Source organism: Eptesicus fuscus, chromosome 10 (assembly GCF_027574615.1).
Source record: "Eptesicus fuscus isolate TK198812 chromosome 10, DD_ASM_mEF_20220401, whole genome shotgun sequence".
In the NCBI taxonomy this organism is placed as follows: domain Eukaryota; kingdom Metazoa; phylum Chordata; class Mammalia; order Chiroptera; family Vespertilionidae; genus Eptesicus; species Eptesicus fuscus.
Genome location: NC_072482.1, coordinates 69,332,756 through 69,347,174, shown reverse-complemented (window position 1 = coordinate 69,347,174; position 14,419 = coordinate 69,332,756). Strand labels below are relative to the sequence as shown.

The 14,419-nt window shown below is 40.1% G+C and overlaps 1 protein-coding gene across 15 annotated transcripts in view; it reads left to right on the top strand.

Annotated features, from left to right (window-relative positions):
- AIG1 (androgen induced 1) overlaps positions 1 to 14,419 on the top strand; it is a 200,822-nt gene that overhangs the window by 47,257 nt on the left and 139,146 nt on the right. The window lies entirely within an intron of this gene.

The window sequence follows — 14,419 nt, the reverse complement described above, 5'->3', positions numbered from 1 at the left end:
GTGTAAGTTGGTGATCTAGTTCATTTTTTTGCATGTATCTGACCAATTTTCCCAGCACCATTTATTGAACAGATTGTCTTGACTCCATTGTATGCTTTTGCCTCCTTTGTCAAATATTAATTAAGCATAATGGCTTGGGTTGATTTCTGGGTTCTCTGTTCTGTTCCATTGGTCTATATGTCTGTTCTTGTGCCAGTACCAGGCAGTTTTGAGAACTGTGGCTTGGTAATATAGCTTGATATCTGGTTTTGTGATCCCTCCAACTTTGTTCTTCTTTCTCAGGATTGCTGTGACTATCCGGGGTCTTTTTTTATTCCAGATGAATTTTTGGAGAGTTTGTTCTAGATATTTGAAATATGCCATTGGTATTTTAATGCGGATTGCATTGAATCTGTAGGTTGCTGTGGTTAGTATGGATATTTTAATGATGTTGATTCTACCAATCCATGAACATGATATGTTCTTCCATTTGTTTATGTCTTCCTCTATCTCTTTTTTCAAGGTCCTATAGTTTTCCCAGTATAGGTCTTTTACATCCTTAGTTAAGTTTATTCCTAGGTATCTTGATTTTTTTGGAGTAGTGGTAAACGGGATTTTTTTTTTTCATTTCTCTTTCTGTGAGTTCATTATTGTTGTAATTATAGGCCATAGTTTTCTGGGTGTTAGTTTTGTATCCTGCTACATTGCCAAATTCATTTATTAGGTCTAGTAGTTTTTTGATGGAGTCTTTGGAGTTTTCTATGTATAGTATCATGTCATCTGCGAATAAGGACAGTTTTACTTTTTCTTTTCCAATTCAGATGCCTTTTATTTCTTCTTCTTGTCTGATCACTATGGCTAGCACTTCCAGTACTATATCGAACAGGAGTGGTGAAAGTGGGCATTCCGGTCTTGTTCCCGTTCTTAGGGAAAATGAATTTAGTTTTTGCCCATTTAGTATGATGTTGGCTGTAGGTTTGTCATTATACCCTTACAATTTAAAAGACATTATTTTTATTTCTGAATTTAAAAGAGTTTTATTTAAATGGAAAGCAAACATATTAAAAATATTAATGTCTGTCAACATAACACACAGGGAAGGGAATTTGATTCTGTTTAATATTATAAATAAAAGCAAATGCCTTTCCTCCTGTTTTGCTATTGAGGAGGAAATTTTAAAAAAGTACATTGTTTACTTTATTTTGCAAACTCTGGATTTAATTAAAAAATACACTTAATAGCCCTGGCTGGTGCTCAGTGGTTAGAGCACCGGCCTATTCACAGAAGGGTCATGGGTTCGATTCCTGATCAAGAGCACTTACCTGGGGAGGCAACCAACCGATGTGACTCTCTCACATCTCTCTCTCTCTCTCTCTCTCTCTCTCTCTCTCTCTCTCTCTCTTTCTCTCTCTGTCTCTATCTTTCTCCCCTTAACTCCCTACCTCCTTTCCACTCTCTCTAAGGATCAATGGAAAATATATCCTTGGGTGAGGATTAACAAACAACAACAAAAAAAATACACTTAATATCCGCTGATCCTCTCTTTATTATATTTTCACACAGGTGCCTATAATAAAATTCTTTTTTCATTTTCATTAAGCCTTCGCTGATGTTTTCAGTTTCTTCACGTGCCCTTTTTTCTTTCTATTCACCTTTGACATTAAAAATACAATATCTGCTAGGTTGTATTTTATGGCAAACCCAGTTCATTTAGAGTTGCGCCAACAATATGCTTCCCTCTGCACTGAAATGAGTTCGAAAGTTGCCTGAGAGGAAGGTTTACAGATGAGGATTCATTCCAGATCTAGAAGCAAAAGGAGCCTTTTCCTCTCCAACCAGGAGAAATGCTCAGAAGACTCTCATTACCTAACCTGGGTGAGTGGTCTTACAATTACTTTTTTGACAGTCTTTCAAAAGACCAAGGACATGATTTGATTAGACAGATGTACCTGATAGGGAACCAGGTTGCTTCTCCGCCATCTTATATATTTTTCTCTCCTAAGTGAAAACCAAAGATTTCCTGCCTAGGTGACCTGCTTAGTTTGTACATGCTATCTCGGAGTAGTCAGCTTTCCCAGTGCTTGTAAGACAAATTTCTTCAGCACAAAACATAATCTCCCTTCAACAAAATTTTATTATAGGTGCCCATTATTAATCACACTGCAGTGAAAAACCTCACATTTATATCCAGAACAGTCAAAGGAGAGAAGTCTATTAGGTAGCAAGTACTGCATGCTAGGAGCCAAAATAGTAGTGACGAAGATTGATCTTGTCCTTCTAGAGTCTCACAGTCTAGAGAAGGTGACTTTATAAGCTATGTCAACAAGTAAATTTAAAGAGGGCCTGATGACCGTCATAGTACATGTTAAGGGATAGAGGAGCCCACAAGAGGAAGGGATTCATTTTAGTGAGTGGGAGGTCCTGGAAGACATCCCAGAAGTGATGATATTTGAGCTCTGTTTTGAAGCATGAATAAAAACTTATTGGAGATATAAGTTAATGATGGTGCTTTTGCCTATAAATAACAGTCTCCCCAGATAGCCACCTGGCTCACTCTTTCATTTCTTTCAAGTCTCTATTCAAATGATTAGCCCTCAGAAAAGCCTCCATGAGCAACCTATATAAGTTATCCTCCATTATCCTCTATCCCCTTGCCTTGCTTTATACTCTCCATAATGATTGTCATTGCCTGGCACATTACATGCCAATCTTTTGTTTCTGTAGTGCATGTCTCCTCTGACTTGGTACATTGCCTGTGAGGCCAGGGAGGTTGTATATTTGATATCCTGCTGCAGCCCACGCATCGGGAGCAATGTTTAAATAATTCAGTATTTGCTGAGTGAATATCCAATCAACCGTGACTCAAGCAATAAAGATATTTAATGTCTCACAAAATAAGAACCCTGTAAGCAGGTAGTTTCAGAGTGATATTGCTCAGTATTATCACTTAAGACTTAGTCATTTTCCACTTTTCTGTCTCCAGAGTGTTGGCTTTTTGTCCTTAGACTTGCCACCTACAGTCTCAGGAGGGTTGATAAGCACCAAACTTCACATCCTTCACAACCATGTTAAAGGCAGGAAGAAGAAGACGCTCTTAGATTGCTCTCCCCCAGTGCTTGTCTCTTCATCAGGCAAATGAATCTTTCCTAGAATCCCTGCCAGCAGACTCTCCCATGGGTCTCCTGGTGAGGACTGCTACTTGGCTAGAATAAGCAGCATGGGACGCTGGGGAAGCAAGTGGAAGCAGAAGGGGATGAGGTTACCAAGGGGGCTTAAACGAATTATGATTCATCCTTATGGGTTGGCACATTGGTCCCCAGACACAACCAGGGGTTTCAAGAAATTTGTTTCAAGTAACAAATTTTGAGAATAACAATGAAATATAAAGTAAGTAAAAACTAATAGGATTTTAAGTAACATTGTTTATTTATGTTAATATGAAAAAATAGATATAGTAAAACTATGAGACTAATCATAGATATGTTCTTCTACCCTAGCCATAAAAGACATATTTTTCCACTTACTCTCTACCAATACCATTTTTGTGCATTTTATCAGTATTATCATGAATAAGTATCTAATTCTGACATTTAAAGTTCTTCTCTAAGAAAGTCAGATATGTTACACAATTGACCAAATGGTTTATGTTCAAGTTTATGAACATATGAAATTTGTCAGAGGTGGCCTTGCTTTAGACCACCAACTCAGATATGCAGACAACCGGGTTCAATGAGTAAATCTTCCTTTCATAGTCTCCTGGAAATTGTAGAGAATTATCTTGCCCTGTGTATCATTTTACAGGGTTCCCACTCTCTCTGGGCAAAAGGCCACAAAAGTATCTCAGAAAATGAAGATAGCTTCTTTCCATATTTATATCTGTAAGTGAAATACTATGAAATATGTGATCAAGAAAAGGTAGAATTTATCTTCAGTGACATAAATAATGTGAGGGCTATTATAAAATAGACATGTGATTCCTATTCTCAAAAATATGACCCCCAAATCAGGATCTTTTGTATGCTTTTGTTTGGGGGACCAGGAACAACATGCATTATTAGTTGTTGGTTAAAAAATAGAAAAGAAAAAAGAAATACTATTCACTTTTCTTCTTCCTTCTCTGCCTATCTATCTCCCTCCTTATCTCTCTCTGTCTCTCTATATATCTATCTCTGTCTCTCTCTTATCTCCCCCACCCCCTCCTTCTACTCCTTCTTTGTAAAAAATAAAAAAAGAAAGGAAACAATGATTTGGTGTGTAGGTGTCCTGAAATTACTACAGTTCCTGTGGGTGTTTTGAGGTAACTCTTAACCTATTTAGTTGGATCAAAGTGTCCTGTGTTATATCAGCCGATATCAAAAGGAACATTTTCCCCAAGAAGGAGCTAGTGGACTCTCCACCTACACAACATTTATCAACTGTTAGCTGTGCCTGAGCAATTGCCATGCTGATGAATTGTTTATTTTATCACAAAAATCCAGTCCTGGGTAGGACTTTCATTCATCATGCCTTTTCATATAGGAGAAGAGTTGAGGCATAATTCTGACTCTGGAAGATATGTCCAGAGACGAGACACCCGTGGGAAGGTGAAGGACAAGGAGAGGAGATGGGAGGCAGTGAGGGGAAGGAGCATGTGCAGCAACACTTCACAAGCAGCCCTGCCAGCCCAGCGCAACTTCCCAAGAAGTTTCCCTTCAAAATGTCCCTTTAGCCCATCTGGCATGGCTCAGTGGTTGAGCATCAACATATGAACCAGGAGGCCATGGTTCGATTCCTCTCCATAGCAATTGAGAGGCAGTGCAGTGGCCATTTGTGGGTGTCCCAGTGTCCTGAGACAGTATTCAATTGTCATAGCCTAATCCAGACACCAGAAATCCAGACCCTCCATTTTTTCAGTCTATTTCGAGGTAATTCTTCTCTCAGTAAATGAACTCATGCTAATTAAAGTTGAACTCAGAAAGATAGTTCTAGCAATTTATAATGACAAAAAGATCGTCAGGAAGGCTGGAGTCAGCATAAGCTCTCCTTAGAGGCAAACAACTTTGAGGAAGACAAAAAGTAGCCAAGAGATTTCTGGATGAACTAGAAATCAAGGAAGTAATTGGATATTTGTGGTAGGTTGTCAAATTACTATATCTGATGCATCCTTTGCACCCTGGGGATTGACTGGCTGAGTAAACCAGAATGCTGCCGTGGGTGGCCAGGGCACCCTGTTTTCTGTACAAAGCTGAGGGCACATTCTACTCTTCTATACCTGTAAGCCACTGCCCACTGTGACCATCACTTTTCTCCTGTTGACATGTCCTTTTTACAGGCTGTGATTTATTCGATCAGGCTTCTGCTTCCACTATTACAGTAGTAATCTGGTCAGGCTGTTCCGATTCTACATCCAAGGCACCAAATATAGGAAGTCATTGACACAGAGCCACCTAGCATCGGAAGCTTCTACAAAAGATGCTCTACTTATTTACTTAAATTTTATTAGACTCAAGTAAATGAGGTTTTTCTTAATTTTATTCTCAGGTGACAACTTTAAATTCAAGTTGCAATTAGCTGGGTGTCTCTCCTATGTGCTTATAGCTGCCCTGTGGATACTCATTTTAATATAATCCTAATAACTAGACTATAGTCCCCTTTTATTAGAGAGAGAAAGAGAGAGAGAGAAACAGCAAGAGTTTGATTATTCAGTGATTTTATGATAACAAAAGTTCAAATAGTTTTCTGAAAAGGAAACTTCTACCAATGCTAATTGATTGGCAGTGGTTCTTCTAACATAATAAATATATTCTTGTGTGAGGGCTATGGATATGCTTAATTATTTTATTTGTTGTCCCTTGAGAATGGAAGAAGCCTTGCTTAATTATTTTGGAGTGGAATTCAATTTAAATGGACCTAACTTTGACCTATAAAAGTATGGTTAGTGATGAGAATGCTACGAACACCTTAAGGGGTGATCTCACCTGTGTGAGGCCGAAAGGAACACAGTGCAGTCAAAGGCACGAGCGGTGGAGACAGACAGACCTGGATTCCAATTTTGGATCTACCACTTCCTAATGAATCCACTACTTCATTTAAGATAAGCTCTCAAAATCTTGGTTTTCTAATGTAAAGAGAGGGCTCAACAAAAAATGACGTATCTGAGTTATGTTGAAGGGCAGTGAAAGACAGAGTATTTAGAACAGTATCTGGCACATGACAAGCAGTCAAAGAATGTGAGCTTCCTTCAGTTTGCCCTAAAAATGCCCTCATGTCACAGAGAATAGCGTGTTAGATGACAGCATCGATTGGTGAGGTGTGATGCTGGCCCACTGCAAACACTCACTCGAAAGGTTAGAGGAGGCAGCTTTCTGACATTCCACGGGTACACATGGTCACGCCATCCTGAGTCCCAGAAGGAGTTCTTATATTTTCAGATTTCCAAATGTATAAGATTTTTATTCATTCTATCACTGATTTCAAACTTGATTGCATTTGTTCAGAGTCTATGATCAGTCAAATACTGATACTCTGAAATTTCTTTGGAACTTGCCTTTTTTGGCCTAAACGGTGACCAGTTTTTATATGCACAGTGTGTGCTTTAAAAGAACACACGTTTCAGACCACTACACCTGAAAGCACATATGAGGCCACAAGCGCACACGGTGGTTCAGATGACTATCTTATAGTCATGAATATTCAGGGTAATGTTTTCCTCTCAATACAGAACTCAAGTTCCAGAAGGATGTTTTCTCATTGTCCTCGTCTCTGCCCACGGTCATTTCTCATCCACCCTTACTCTGAAGGTGGGACCCTCTGGGGACTGGCTTTATGTGCACTCTATCTCCTGTCTCCTGAATCCCACAGAGCATCATAAGACCAGCACAGGGTCACTGTGGTGTGACGGATAGCCCTGAAGGGAAGCAGGCCCCTGTGCTTACTGACCTCCTGGGATTCTCACTCTCACTTTATTTTGATGTTTGCTGACTTTTTGTCACATAGTGGTTTATTTTAACAGATTATTTATTTTTCCTGGATATGTTCTAAAACAAAAAATCAAGGTTATATAGTATGATATTATCTACATTTAAGAAGAGGATATATATGTATACACACACACATACATACACACACACACACATATGAACATATAGACATATATGTGTAGGTATATACATCTTTTCCTTGTATTTGCAAAAGGAAACACTAAAGAGAGAAAAGAGCCGAGCTGGTATGGCTCAGTGGTTGAGTGTCAACCCATGAACCAAGAGGATACTGGTTTGATTCCAGGTCAGGGCACATGCCTAGATTGCTATCCTTGGTAAGGGTGTGCAAGAGGCAACCAAACAATGATGTTTCTCTTTCATCCATGTTTATATCTCCCTTCCTTTTTCTCTAACAATCAATAAAAACATATATTTTAAAAGGATAAAAGAAAACTCCCCCCACAAGCTGGTATTTTCAGGAAACACTCATGTCCCCAAAACAATATGAGACTAAAATAGGAGCCTAGTAACTAAAATTTGAGTAAGGAAGGGAACATGGCTCCAAGGTATAAGACAAGATCCAAATATCAGTTAAGATGAGCAAATATTCTAGGTCAGTACTGCTTATCTCTCCTGTGGATATGAATTTTCCAGAGGGACGATGTACCTGGCCAAATAATCCTTGGGAAGATGTTTGAAATTCCACTAATGCACTTATTACAGCAAAGACAAGAATGATTCCCCTAACTTGCTCTGCGTTCCATGCTGTTCCTATGGCTTTTGTACATCATGTTCAATCCAGGGGACCAGACTGGTGATTTTTCTCCATAGGTGACCTTCCTTCTTTTTATTTTGGTTTTTCTAGAATGATTAACCAAACATTTTACTCACCACACGTTCATTGAATTCCTGCTATGTGCAGGCCTTTCTAGAGGACCCAGAAATGAAATAGTCTTTGGTATTTAATTTTTCATTCATTCAATTATTGATTCTTTCTGAAGTATGTACATGCAAAATATATTTATAGACGTTAAAAGCATTGGCTCTGGGGTCCCACTGTCTGACTTTACATTCTGGTTGGCCATTTATTCACTTTTTAACTTTGGAAAAGTTATTAAAATTCTCTAAATATAAGGATTTTTGTCTATAAAAATGGAAAGATAGTAATAGCTGCCTCAAGGTAGTTGTGATTTTTAAATAAGATCTTGCTTGTGAAACCTCTGACCCATACATAGTGGAGATGTAATGCAGTCTTCCTAAAGCATTGAGAAAGATAACAAACATATGATGTTCTCAAAATGACAAAGTACAGTGATGGAAATCAGATTTCAGATTGCCAGGTATGAGGTTGCGGGGAGGATGTGTCTCTAAAGGGATAGTGTTAAGGCATTTCTTTGTGGTGATGGAAGCTTTCTGAATCCTGATCATGGTAGTGGTTACATAAATGTATACTTGCAGTAAAATACCATAGTACAACACATGCTGCAGAAAAGGGGTGCATGTAAAAACTGGTGAAATCTGAATAGGGCTATAGTTTAGTTAAGAGTATTGTACCAATGTCAGTTTTCTGATTTTAAAAATCTATCATGCTTGCATAAGATGTTTCATGGGACAAGCTGGATGAAGGATGAACAGGAACACTCTGTGTTTTTTCAAGTTCTTATGAGTCTTCAATTATTTCAAAATAAAGAGTTCAGAAATCTATATATATAAAACTCTAATGTGCAAATAGACCGAACGGCAGAACAACCAAACAACTGAACAACTGGTCATTATGACATGTGCTGACCACCAGGGTGCATACGTAGAAAATGGCGGGCATCAGCAGCAGGCAGCAGAGCATGGAGTATGGTGGGCCTTGGCTGCGGTGGGATGGTGGAGCAGGTGAGCGGGGGTGCCGGTAGCTGTCATTGGGGTGAGCCTCTGGTGGTTACTGAAAATTCTTTGCTCTCGCATGCTGCAGTCCTGCCTGGCACTCACACCTGCTGCCAGCCCCAGCCCCACTCACACCCACTGCCAGCACCGGAGCTGCCACTTGCACCCACTGCCGGTGCCTGGCGCTGGTCCCGATCTCTTGGTGCTGTCAGTGTGTGCGAGTGGCGGCTGCCAACCCCAATTGCCTCTGAGGGCTTCTCCACCTCCCCCTGCTCCTGAGGGGCAATCGGGGCAGGAGCCACCACTCACACCCGCTGATGGTGCCAGCCCCGCTCACACCCACTGCTGGCACTGGCCCCAATCACTCTGGTGGCAGGTGCATGGCTGCCAGCAAATAGGGGACCAGGGTCTGCTGCGGGAGGGGCTGGGCGGGGGCGCGGAGGATAGGCTGAGATCCGCCCCTGTGGCCACCACAGCCTCACGGCCCACAGTTCCATTCAAGGTGCATGAATGCATGCACTGGGCCCCTAGTAAAAATATAAAGCACCAAGAGAGATGTGACAATGCAATGGCAAGGAAATAGACTGGTCCTTGTTCTTATGGAGTTTGCATTCCACTGGGAAGAGAACCTAATATTTGCACTGTCAATTATTTAATCATAAGTATGTTCAGTAGTATGAAGAATAAGCATTATGTGCTATGACAGCACATGCCAGGAAAAGGGGCAACTCAGGGCAGGCTTTTTAGAAGTTGTGACATTTCTTATCCCATCTCTATGCTAAGGATGAGCTGGGAAGTGTAGTGAGAGGCATTCCAGGCAAAGAGAGCAGCATGTGAGGGGTCTTTGCAGATAGAAGGAGCCTTCTGCCAGCTTAGAGGGGCCAGCAAGTTAAAGGGCATAGAAGAGCCAGAGTTAAGTGGGCTAGTGTTATAAGCAGATGGACGCAGGGCCCAGGGAAAAAGTAATTCCTTCTGACTAGAAATTGGAGGGATAGGATTGCACAACAAAAGTAACACTTGATAGAGCTTGGATATTGAAAAAAAAGTAATGAATTTCAAGCACAAAGGAATGGATACTTGGAAATGTGTGGTAAGTTTTGGAAACTACACTGAGTCTGGAGATTGGGTTCCCAGAAGAAGCTGGAAAGGGACAGGAAAGAGAACTTGGGGCCAGATCACAAGGGGACTTTTCTTCCCCATTTATTTTAATTTTAATTTATTTCAATTAACATGATATCATGTATATTTTATTTTTCAGATTGGCCATCTTATTTTATTTTATTTTATTTTATTCATTGGGGTAATGTTGGTTAATAAAACTATATAGATTTCAGGTGTACAATGCTATAATCCATCATCTGTATATTGTATTGTGTGTTCACTACCCAAAGTCAAGTATTCCTCCATCATTATTTATCCCCGCTTTACCCTCTTCCACCTCCCCACACCTCCTTTCCCTCTGGTAATTACCACACTGTTGTCTGTGTCTCCCCTTAATCCCTTCACCTTTTTCACCCATCCCCTCCAACTCCCCTCCCTTCTGACAACTGTTAGTCTGTTCTCTGTCTCTATGAGTATGTTTCTATTTTGTTTGTTTATTTTATTCATTAGATTCCACATATAAGTGAAATCATATGGTACTTGTCTTTCTCTGACTGGCATATTTCACTTAGCACAATCCATGCTGTCTCAAAAGATAAGATTTCCTTCTTTTTTAAAGCCAAGTAGTATTCCATTGTGTAAATGTACCAGAGCTCTTTTAACCACTCATCTACTGATGGGCACTTGGGCTGCTTCCAACTCTATCTTGGCTATTATAAATAACACTGCAATAGGGGTGCATATATTCCTTCAAATTAATGTTTCTGGATTCTTCAGATATATTCCCAGAGTGGAATTGCTGGGTTATAAGGCAGTTCCATTTTTAATTTTTTGAGGAAACTCCATACTGTTCTCCACACTGGCTGTATCAATGTGCATTCCCACCAACAGTGGCACAAGGGTTCCCTTTTCTCCACATCCTTGGCAACACTTATTGTTTGTGGATTTATTGATGATAGCCATTCTGACAGGTGTCAGGTGATAGCTCATTATGGTTTTAATTTGAATTTCTCTGATGATTAGTGACATTGAGCACCTTTTTATGTGTCTATTGGCCATCTGTATGTCCTCTTTGGAGAAGTGTCTATTCAGGTCTTTTTGCCATTTTTAAATTGTTTTGGTTTTTTTTTAGTGTTGAGCTGTATATTTTCTTTATAAATTTTGAATATTAACCCCTTATCAGATGTATCACTAGCAAATATGTTCTCCCATTCAGTGAGTTATTTTTACAGTTTGTTGATGGTTTCATTTGCTATACAAAAACTTTTTATTTTATTCTGCAAGCAAAGGGGAAGGGTGGCATTGAAAGTTTTAAACTGTGAAGTTCTTAAAAGTTTTAATAAGGTAATTCTGAGGCCAAGATAAGGCATAGGTAGAATTAAAACAACAAAATTGAAGCCAGTGGCTATCTCAATAGCCAAGGACAGGGACAGTATGGCGTGGAACTTTGTGAAAGTCAGCTCAATGTGCAATGGTCGCCTCAGATCCAGGAGCTTCACTTCTAGTAACTTTTTCCTCTGAGGCACTCATATCATACGAAAAAGACCTTCAAATAACATACCATTTCAGAATTATTGGAAATTGCAATAATTGGAGTGACTGTACATTTCTATTAGTGAGTGCTTATGTAAATTATGGTGCATAATCATACAGTGGGGTTCCATGAAACACTTAAGAAAAAATGTGGTATGTCCTTAAAATATTTTTAAATTAAATTATTGCTCTAATTTTGTAAAATAATGTATGGAATGCATTTTACATGAATGGAAAAATACCTTAAATGATACACTTGTCCTTTTGACAATGACTATCTCTGCTGGGTGATACTGCAAAGAATTTTTACTCTTTATACGTTTCTTTATGGTAATTTACTTACCACAAATGTTTTCATGTTTAGCAGTATCTGTTGAGCTTTTACATGAATGCCATTATCTTAGATTGGGTGCCACTTGAACAGACTCTAAGATGGAGAATCAATGCAGAAAGAGGGGTTCTTGGGAGATACACCTGTTATGAACTGAGGAAGACAGCTCTGGGTAAGGAGAGAAGATGACCCACATTGCCAGTTGTAACTGAGGCATCCTGGGAACCCTAGAGCTGGAATGACCCTTCCGAGTTGCCTTAAGTTGAGGCAAAGGTGTTTGGTCTTTGTATCCTTGCATCAGTCAATAATTGGGTTTGGACTGGTCTTGGAGAAGAAGTATGACCTTAGGCAAGGCAGTTCCCTAAGCTGAAGGAAATTACCATGAAGGATGAAGCTAACCGTGTCCAACCACCAGTATTCCCCGTGGTTGAGGAATGGATATATGGGTCCTGAAGAGGGGATCTAGGAGAAGCACTTTAGTACCCACTACAATTATTTGATATATGTATAAAATGTATTCTCTGGCTTTGAAGACCTTGCTGAATTACCGTAGCTTAGTTTTCATGATACAAAGATAAAAGAGGGAAAACAATGATCTGAATGTAGAATAAAATTCAATAAAATGAAACCTTTTTTTTTTTAATTTCTTTATTGATTAAGGTGTCACATATTTGTCCTCATCCCCCCATTCCCATCCCACACCCCTCCCCACGGATGCCCCAACCCCCTGTTGAACTTAACCATTGGATAGGCTCATATGCATGCACACAAGTCCTTTGGTTGATCTCTCCCCCCTCCCCCCAACCTCCCCTATCCTCCCTTTGAGGCCCGCTAGTCCGATCGATGCCTCCTTGTTTCTGGTTCTGTTCTTGTTCATCAGTCTGTGTTGTTCATCATTTCCCCTAGATGAGCGAGATCATGTGTCCCTAGAGATATACTTATAAGAACTGAATGTGAGATGAGCAATAATAGTTATGCTGACAGGCAAATGAATCAGTCTGTAGTGAGTTTCTTTCTGGACCAACAGTTCTTTAGAGACCCAATTTCAATGTCCACCAGTTCCTTATGTGTACATGTCAGCACTGACCCCTCAGCTCTGGATGGTGGACAAATGGTGGTAACGGAGGTCCGACTCCCTCTGGTTTGGTCTCGGACGGACTCAGGGGCACGGCTTCACCCGGACTCAGGGGCACGTGGCCTCACCCAGACCCAGGGGCGCGTGGCCTCACCCGGACCTAGGTGCGCGAGGCCTCACCCGGATCCAGGGACACATGGCCTCACCCGGAGAAATGAAACCTTTTTGATTTAAAAAAAATTTAGCAATTAGGAATAGAAAGCAATTTATTTAACTTGATGAAGGGTACTTTCTCTAACCTATCCTTTCACTGAAGGAATGGCCTCTCTGTGGGCCCCTCAGGTTCAGTGCCTGCTGCACCAACTTGCATGGCCCAAGGCTTTAGTCATCCATCTCCTTGCCCACAGTGCACAGAGTGCTCTGATAATGGCACTGGCGTTTACATCCAGAGCAACCCCAGTTTCTGGCCTTGCTACTGTTCTGATTTTTTCCCTGTCCTTTTTTTTTTTTTTTCTTTTTCTTTTCTGTAATATGTCTGTGTGTGTGTGTGTGTGTGTGTGTGTGTGTTTTGGCTCCTAGTGGTTTCCCTTTCTTTCTAGTGTGCTCAGCAATACATTTAAAAGTATATTTGCCATGATTTATTTAGCACACAGTGTTTCTCAGCAGGAAGGTTTCTCAGTATATCTGGTCTGCTGTACTGCAGAAAGCTAACCCAGCTGTCTTTACCAAAGATAGTTTTCCCTTTCATTGTTTATAAGGTGACTTTCAGTTTCATGTAGTTTTATTTTTTATACTTTATTTTTAAGGTCTGTTCATTCACTTTTACTGTTTTCTTTTGCTTTATCTTCTCTACTTTGTCTCAATTTTTATACTTTGACCTCTATTCATTAACAGATAATTATTTGATCATAAATTATCTTTATCCTGGCATAATTTTTTTCTGGTTTGTACTGTTCAGTTGCCTTTGTGAGTGGTCATATTCCACTTTCTCTCTTTTGTGTGTATGTGTGTGTGGTATCTATGAATACATTCCATGCTATCCTTTTTCTTATGATTGCTCATCCTTAAATTGGTCTGTTTTTCTTGAGCCAGCTCTTTGTGAAAGGCTAGAATGGGAAACAGGGTAAGGAACCGAGCTAGGGCAGTTTGAATTCCTAACCATTTTCCTCCACCACTACCCTCCCCTGGACAATGGCTTCTTTCTGGACTCTACTCATTTATCTTTCCTTGACTCATTTTTAACATATCTCTTTTGTATGGTGACAGGTGAGCTCAAGGCTGAGCATTCATACTGGTTACCGTAGATCCTTTCTTGCTTGCCTTAACTTATCCATATCCTGCTTCTTGAAGGGATGACACGCTGACCCATTTTCACATTTAACATTATCACTTATGATACCTGAAGCCAAGCAGGGTTCAGAACATTTCCCCAGTGCTCTCATGCATCTCAGACCACCTGTTCCCAGCAAGGGTCATTTCCTGTCTCTTAGAGTGTGCCACCTGTAATGATCTCTCTGTTCTTCTTGCTCAACCAGAGAGCCCTTGTACCTTGTTTCTTATATCAGA